Source organism: Rutidosis leptorrhynchoides, chromosome 3 (assembly GCF_046630445.1).
Source record: "Rutidosis leptorrhynchoides isolate AG116_Rl617_1_P2 chromosome 3, CSIRO_AGI_Rlap_v1, whole genome shotgun sequence".
Taxonomy (NCBI): domain Eukaryota; kingdom Viridiplantae; phylum Streptophyta; class Magnoliopsida; order Asterales; family Asteraceae; genus Rutidosis; species Rutidosis leptorrhynchoides.
In genome coordinates, this window is record NC_092335.1 from 476,794,749 (window position 1) to 476,804,032 (window position 9,284).

Consider the following 9,284-nt stretch of genomic DNA (forward strand, 5'->3'; position numbering starts at 1 on the left):
TTCTTGTGGCGTCATTTAATTTTCTATAGTCAATACAAAGACACCATCCTATTACAGTTCTAGTAGGAATAAGCTCATCATCATCATTTGTGATGATAGTGATGCCACCTTTTTTAGGCACACATTGAATTGGGCTTACCCATGGACTATCAGAGATTGGATAAATTAAACCTACATAGAGCAGTTTAATAATTTCTTTTTTAACAACATCTTGCATATTTGGATTTAGTCTTCGTTGGCGTTGCACATATGTTTTATGATTTTCTTCCATAAGGATTTTATGTGTGCAATACGAAGGACTTATACCTTTAATATCATGAATTTTCCATGCAATTGCTGATTTATGAGCTTTTAGCACAGAAATGAGTTAAGATTTTTCATTTTCAGTAAGAGAAGACGAGATTATTACAGGTAATTCAGATTTACCATGTAAATAAGCGTATTCCAAATGTTTTGGAAGTGGCTTTAACTCTAAGGTCGGTGGTTCTTCTATCGATGATTTGTATCGATATCTGTCTTCCTCTTTTAGTACTTGAAGTTCTTCTGTTGTTGGTTCGTAGTCATTAGCTATAAGTGTAGCTAACATTTCAGCTTCATCAATTGGTTCATCTCCTTCTCCTAAAGAACATTCTCCTGTTCCTTGTAATTCAGGAAATTCTTGTAACAATTCTGCATGTGAATCTATAGTTTGAACATAATAACATGTATCATCAGCAGATTGTGGTTGTTGCATTGCTATATCAACAGAAAAGGTAACACTCTCATACTCTATACTTAGGGTCAATTTCTTACCAAACACGTCTATTATTGCTTTAGCCGTGTTTAAGAATGGTCTTCCTAATATAAGAGGAACTCGAGAATCTTCTTCCATGTCCAAAATAACAAAGTCTACTGGGAATACTAGATTACCAACTTTAACTAGCATGTTTTCCATTATCCCTCTAGGATATTTTACTGATCGATCGGCTAGTTGTATACTTATTCGTGTTTGTTTTAAATCTCCAAGATCTAGTTTAGCGTATAATGAATACGGCATTAAATTTATACTAGCACCTAAGTCTGCCAATGCTTCTATTGAACTAAGACTTACTAAAAAACATGGAATTGTGAAACTTCCTGGATCTGATAGTTTTTCTGGTATCTTATTCAACAACACTGCAGAACAATTAGCATTCATTGTGATAGCCGAGAGTTCTTCCATTTTCCTTCTATTTGTGATTAGATCTTTCATAAATTTAGCATATCTTGGCATTCCTGAAATTACATCAATGAAAGGAAGATTGACATTTATCTGTTTAAACATATCCAAGAATTTGGATTGCTCGACTTCAAGTCTTTCTTTTCTCAATTTACTCGGGTATGGAAGTGGTGGTTGATATGGTTTAACATAAGGTTTTGTCTTAATTGTGTTATCTTCATTAACCTTGTCAACTACCGGTTCAGTTTCCTTCTCTTTTTCAGGTTGTGGTGCCTGTGAAGTAGGAATAGAATTATCGAAAATTATTGGCATTTCAGGTGGTTTAAGTGTTATACCACTTATTGTGGTAATAGCTTTAGCTGTTTCATTTCGGGAGTTAGCATTTGTATCACTAGGTAGACTCCCTATTTTTCTTTCACCAATTAACCTTGCTAGGTTACTTACTTCTTGTTCCAGATTTTGGATTGAAGCTTGTTGATTTCTAAATGCTTGAGCATTTTGTTCATTAGTTTGTTTCTGAGATGTAACAAACTGCGTTTGAGATTCAACTAGCTTTAGAACCAAGTCTTCTAAATTTGTCTTTTTCTCTTCAGTTTGTGGTGATTTAATATAACCAGGTCTTTGCTGATTGCTAGGACCTTGGTTATTGTGTTGGGTATTTTGATTGTAAGGAACATTTCGATTGTAGTTTGGTCTTGGCAGTTGATAATTATTTTGATAATTATTTCCCGGCCTTTGGTTAAGGTATGAAATATTCTCTCTTTGTTCCATTGTTTGTTCAACACTGAGACAATCTTTTGTTAAATGTGGTCCTCCACACTGCTCACAACTGATTCTTATTGTGTGAATATATTTAGTCATCTTTTCCAATTTTCTTTCGAAAGAATCTAGCTTCACGGAAATAGAATCAAAGTCATGGCTAGAATCGGCTCTTGCCGCTTTAGATGACTGTAAGATATCTTTCCCTTGGTGCCACTCATGTGAGTGGGAGGCTGTTTTATCAATAATCGTGTGAGCTTCGGTAGCGGTATTCTTCATAATGGAACCACCAGCAGCTGTGTCGATGTCTTTTCTTGTAGCGACATCGACGCCTTTATAGAATATTTGAACTATTTGGAAAGTGTCTAAACCGTGTTGAGGACATCCTCTCAACATCTTTCTGAATCTTGTCCACGCCTCAAATAACGTTTCATTTAGCTTTTGAGCGAACGTGGCAATTTCTCCTTGAAGTCTCACGGCTTTAGATGCCGGAAAGAATCTTTGAAGAAATTTCTCTACTAAGACATCCCATGTATCAATTGCTCCTTCGGGTAATGATTCTAACCAATCTTTAGCTTCCCCGGTTAAAGTCCAAGGGAACAACATAAGATAGATTGTTTCATCCTCAATTTCTCCGATTTTAAATAGGGTACAAATTCTATTAAAGGTTCGAAGATGTTCGTTTGGATCTTCTTTTTCTGTACCACCGAATTGGCATTGATTAGTAACCATGTGTAGGATTTGTCCTTTGATTTTAAAATTTGAGGGTCTAACTTCTGGTTGAGTAATGGCATGACCTTGACCTGTACGTGTGGCTCTCATTCGGTCTTCCATAGTTTGAGGTTCTAGATTTTCCATATTTGAATTTGTTGAATCCGAATCACTAGAAGATTCTGATTTAACAGTTTGTTCCTCGACAATCTCTGTTTGAATGATTGGTGGTTCCGAAGGAAAGATTAATGGTTCAGGATCTCTAAATTGTCCCTGAATATCCTCCGGATTCTCAATTGTGAGGTCGGGTTCAAAAAATGGATTATCGGAAATTTGAATTGGAGTACTTGGTCGACTGGATGACGATTCTAAAGAAAAATCAACGGCGACAATATTGGCTAGATGTCTTGATCGAGTTACAGGTGGTGAACGTATAAAAGGTAGTGAACGTTTTGCTCGGTGCATTCACTGAATATCCTATTAGTTATAAAAATAAAAATTATATAAGTTATCAAATTAATAGACTTTTCTGATTTTGCCCACGTTTCGAATAGCTAAAAGATGCAGCAGGTAGCCAGGACCCTTTAAATCGGAAGTCCACAACTCGCCACTAACAAATCCAACTATTACTACGAACCAGAAAATTTGGATGTCTATCAATTTAATTGCTTACAATAATTTTTCGTCGAAATTTTAAAGAAAATAAACAAAATTCTAGGTCCTAAAAACTAGAGCGTGAAAAAGGAAAAAGAAAAAGCGCGTTGAAAAACGTCGAAAGAAAAAAATAAGAAAGAAAAACGTCGAAACTTAAAAGTCTAAAAACTAAATCTAAAAAGTTTACGCCTAAAGGTATTAAAATTTAAAAATGCAAATTTATACGAAAAATGACAATTAATTAAAAAGGCACTAAAATCTATAAATTTAAAGTGGTGTCGTAAAATTCTAAAGCGCCTAAATCTTAATTCTAAGGAAAAAGCACTTAAGGGATTTTACGGCAAAACTTATAATTCTAGAAATAAAAATAACTATGGCAAATACTAACTTAAAACTAATTACGACCGATAATTATTAAAAATTACGAATAAACGATAAAAATACAAATTATAACTAAAATGCTAAAAATACAATTTTTATAAAAATATTATTTTTATATTATAATTTTATAAAAGTATTAATTTTTATATAATTAAAACTAATTAAATTTTAAATATTGAAAATTAAAACTAAAATTAAAACTAAATAATAAAATAAATAAACCTAATTAAATTAATTAATAATAATAATTATATATTAAAAACTAAAAACCCTAATTTGCAATTAATACGTACCAGTCAGAGGCGGCTCCGCGTTCGCGGATGTTTCTACCTTTGAGGCTCCGCGATCGCGGAGATCAATTTTCCAGGATTTTATTTTATTTTTGATTTTTAATTTATAAAATATTTATATAAAATACAATAAACTTATATATAATTATATTTTTACAAAAATATTATAGCGTTCTGCTTTCGATTAGTTTCGAGGATTTCCCGGCAGCGGCGCCAAAAATACTTGATGTGTGTCTAGAGGGGTATAAAAATGTTATAAAAAAATATTATTAATTACGCTACAATATACACAAGTTATTTTATTATTTATTGAATGGATATACCTAAACCTTGCTACACACTTATAGGCAGTGTACCTAATCGTAAAGTAGTGTAGTTTTTAGTAAGTCCATTTCGTTCCACAGGGAGCTACGAAATTTGAAAACGTACTATATATTTTTATATAAATATATATATATATATAAGTAGTAATATTATTATTATAAAAGGGGGTTTTTACCGTTTAGCGACCGGTTTGTCAATTTTTATGTTTTATGACAATAATTAAAGTGCGTAAAATAAATGACGGTAAATAAAATAGCGATAAAATATGAAATAAAAGAATTATGCTTATTTAAATTTTCGTAATCATGATGTTTGACGTTTTGGTTTTATATATTATTATCCCGGGTTAATTGTCATTTGGCCAGGTTTATTTGATACGTCTATCTGGCTTTTGCCCATAATAGTCCATCGGTCATAAATATAAATTGCGAGTGTCCTCGTCAAATTACCCTTATACCCGAAGTCAAATATTCCAACTAATTAGTGATTCAAACTGTAACAAGGTCTTAATACATTGTTAATAACTACACCAGGATATCGACTGTATGTAGTCCAAGGTTTTAATACTATGTTAACAATTATACTAGTTATCACTGTATATAATTCACCCCTGTTTCAATAGGCCCATTGATTATTAATCCATACCCGTATCCAGTCAAATGGACAATTATTAGTAAATATAAATATCCCGCCCATCGTGTCTAATAAGGCATATGGGGCTATTTATAGGTACGTCAAATTATAAATCTCTATATTAAATTAACGAACTATCATTCAGTTAAACAAATATAAAGTCAATTAATAGTCAATAGTCCAGTGTCCACAAGTGTCGGTCTTTTGCCCAAACCCTAATTATGGTCCAAAGTCCAATAACCCCGTCTTAATATTTAGTCTAACATCACAATTACTTCGGCTCAAATAAGCATAATAATAACTTAGTTACGAGACATTAAAGTAAAAAGGTTGAACATAACTTACAGTGATTAAAAATCGCATAGTGTTACACGGACAGAGTTTTGACTTACAAAACCTTAAAACATTTGTTACAATAACCTTATTATTGAAATAATCTTAACTTAAAATTTTAACACAAATATAGATATGGAAATAGAGAGAAAGAAAAATGGATATTTTGTATAAAAAAAATGGTGTGTGGATTCAGCAGAACTCGACTGCATTTATAGGCATTTCTGAATTTTGAAGCTCCGTGATCGAGGCACTTTTGTGCCTTGGGGCTTCGCCATCGCGGAGGTCCCTTTTCCAGATTTGGATCCTAGGTTGTCGACATATTATTATATAATATAATATATAAATAATTAATTATATATTATATTATATTCTTGTGCATAGTTGACTTGTACTTTCAGCCCCGTTGAGTCGTACGTTGATAGTTGATTCATGTGTCGTTTCTGGATTTTCGAACGGCTTTTTGTACACTGAGATATCTTGTACTTTGCGTTTCGCGACTTGTACTTTTTGTCATTTTTGGAAGTTAATCATCAATAAATTGAACCACTTGAATTGTATCTTGTACATTTGAGCTTTTTGGTCATTTGCGTCTTCAAATCGTCAATTCTGCCTTTTGTCTTCACCTTTTATTATTTAAACGAATATCACTTGTAAATAGAACAATTGCAACTAAAAGCTTGTCTTTCTGGAGGGATAATGCTATGAAATATATGTTCGTTTGTAGCATTATCAGTATATATATAAATCGAAGTATTAAATTAGTTCATATCTCTGACTGGGGCATGTCAAAGCCCATAGATATATCTTTAGGATTCGCGTCAATTAGGGGCCATTTCCTTAATTCTAAGGTTACCAAGTTAAAGGGGCGATATTCAGTATAGTAATCCAACCATAGAATGTAGTTCAAGTACTTTTGTCTATTTTGTAAAACATTTACAAAGCTGCATGTATTCTCATCCCAAAAATATTAGATAGTAAAAATGGGACTATAACTCACTTTCACAAATTTTCAATTCGTCGAAAATCAGACGTGGTCTCGAATCGATTCACGAACCTGTAACAATTATATATATATATATATATATATATATATATATATATATATATATATATATATATATATATATCAAAATGTAATTCAATTACATTCATATAATATTTTCATTTACGTGTTGATGATTTAAGTTGTCAAGTTAGCAGTCCAACGTTAGTAGTCCAATGTTAGCAGTCCAATGTTAGTAGTCCATATATATAGTCCAATATATCACCCTGGAATAATCAAGACGTATTGTATATGTATTGTACAAGACTCAATCATGACCCAAGGTACAACTATTGTCTTAGAATTAATCTAGACGTATTGTGTAAATGGTGTCTTTCGATTTATCTGACGTATTGTATAACTATTATCTTAATTAATCAAGATTATATTATATTATCTCGGACTTAACCAAGACTAGTATATTACAAGGAAATAGTCATAACATGTTTAAATACATGTATAATATAGGAAAAGTTAGCTAGGATATGGTTAGTATAGATTTTGTAGAAACAATCCCGTAGTCATTTTAGCCATTTTTAACCAATATTGTTTTGCGCATATCTTCTTCGTTATAAATCGGTTTTGAGTGAATCAAATTACTATGGTTTTGTAATGAACTCTATTTTCTAAAACTAAACTGAAAAAGTGGTGGTTATAGTCGGAGTTACAGGTTACAAGTCTATTTATAAAGAGTAGTCATATTTGTCGAAAGAACGACACCTTGATGACCATTTTGAAAAACATACTTCTACTTTGAGTTTAACCACCATTTTTAGATATGTTATCATGTTCATATGATTTATCATTTTTCCATAACATAAACTTTAAATTCAAATTTTAAGATAGTTTTTAATTATTCAACCCAAAACAGCCCCCGGTTTTACTACGACGGCGTATGTCCAGTTTTACGGTGTTCTTCGTGTTTTCCAGTTTTAAATCCTTATGTTAGCATATCATATAGATATAGTACATGTGTGAAGTTGTTTTTAAAGTCAAGTTAGAAGGATTAAGTTTGTTTGCGAACAAGTTTAGAATTAACTAAACTATGTTCTAGTGATTACAAGTTATATTCTTCGAATAAGATAGTTATATAAGTAAGAATCGAGCAAGGCTATGAACATCGTTACTACCTCAAGTTTAGTAGGTAAACCTACTATAAATGACAAGAAATAATCTTGAGCTTCAAAGGATCTGTGATGGCTTGGAAGTTCTTGAAGTAGAATCATGGAATGAAAACAAGTTCAAGTAAGATTACTACTTGATTAAAGATAGTTATATTTATAGAAATCGAATCAAAGCTTGAATATGAATATTACCTTGATTTATAATGATAACCTACTATAAATAACAAGAGTTTCTTGATCTTATATGATTACTTGGAATGAACTAGAAAGATGGAAAGTAATCTTGCAAACTTGAAAGGATTTTCGAAGTGTTCTTGAAGTGTTCTTCCTATGATGATTATAGCTTGATTATTGAAGAAGTTTTTGATGAAGATGATGATTAGTTTACTGGAAATTTCGTTCTTGAGGGTGTGTTTGTGTTTTGAGAGAGAATTAGAAAGAAATTGGAAATGAAATGAAGTGAGTGGTGAGTGGGGTTAAAAGGAGTTCTTGTTTTGTTTTCTTGCTCATAAGTCATGCTAGTTGTCTAGTGGTTGGTTCCACATATTTTTTGACTATCTAGGGCTACTAAGAGCTGATCATTAAGTGTACATACCAATGTTATATACATCTAGAAGCTGGGTATTATACGGGTACAAATACCATACGAATACGAGTAGAATTCTTGATGAAAACGAATGGGAATACGATTATAGCTATCTTTGATAAGTATAAGTATTTTGATATATGTATTTAAGTCTTTTAAAAGTGTATTAATACTTCTTAATACATTACTTATATATACATTTTAATTAAGTCGTTATTTCGTCGTTAATCGTTACATGTATATATTGTTTCGAAACCCTTAAGTTAGTAGTCTCGTTTTATGTATATAGTTCGTTGTTAATACACTTAATGATATACTTAATTATCATTTTATTATGTTAAACATAGTGTATTAATATATCTTAATATGATACATATGTATTTATTTTAGTTAAGACGTTATTACGTCAATAATCATTACATATATATATCGTTTCGAAATCCTTAATTTAGTAGTCTCATTTTATGTATCTAACCCATTGTTAATATACTTAATTAGATACTTAATTATCATTCTATCATGTTAAATATATATATGTATATATATATATATATATATATATATATATCATGTCAGTTTTACAAGTTTTAACGTTCGTGAATCGTCGGACAAACTGGGTGGTCAAACGTTTACATAAAATCTGTTTCAATTAATCAAGTCTTAACAAATTTGATTTCTTAACATGTTGGAAACATTTATTCATGTAAATATCAATCTCAAATAAATATAATCATGGAAGAATACGGGTCGTTACAATATCGATCATGATGCTACGTATGATGATGATAATACATGATGATGATGATGGATAAAAGATGATTATGGTAAAAACTAATTTTAGTAATATTATTATGATTTTTATCATTATTATTACAATTTATTATCATTATTAATAATAATATTATTATTATTAAAATTGTCATTTTTTATTAAAATAATTATTATTATTATTATTATTATTATTATTATTATTATTATTATTATACTAATACTAATATTAATATTATAATTATTATTATTATCATTAATATGATTATTAAGATTATTATTACTATTATTATCATTATTAATATTATTATTAGTAATATCATTAAGATTATTAGTATTATCATTTTTATTAAAATTATCATTATTATTAAAAGTATCATTATTATTAAAATTATCATTTTTATTAAATTTATCATTATTATTAAAATTATCATCATTATTATTATTATTATTATTATTATTATTATTATTATTATTA

At 30.1% G+C, this 9,284-nt stretch overlaps 1 non-coding gene across 1 annotated transcript; it reads left to right on the forward strand.

The window, feature by feature from the left end:
• Positions 1-2,324: 2,324 nt before the first annotated feature.
• Positions 2,325-2,431, forward strand: LOC139903314 (small nucleolar RNA R71). Its single transcript, XR_011778141.1, has one exon. It is a non-coding gene; the product is annotated as a small nucleolar RNA R71 (small nucleolar RNA).
• The last annotated feature ends 6,853 nt before the right edge of the window (positions 2,432-9,284 follow it).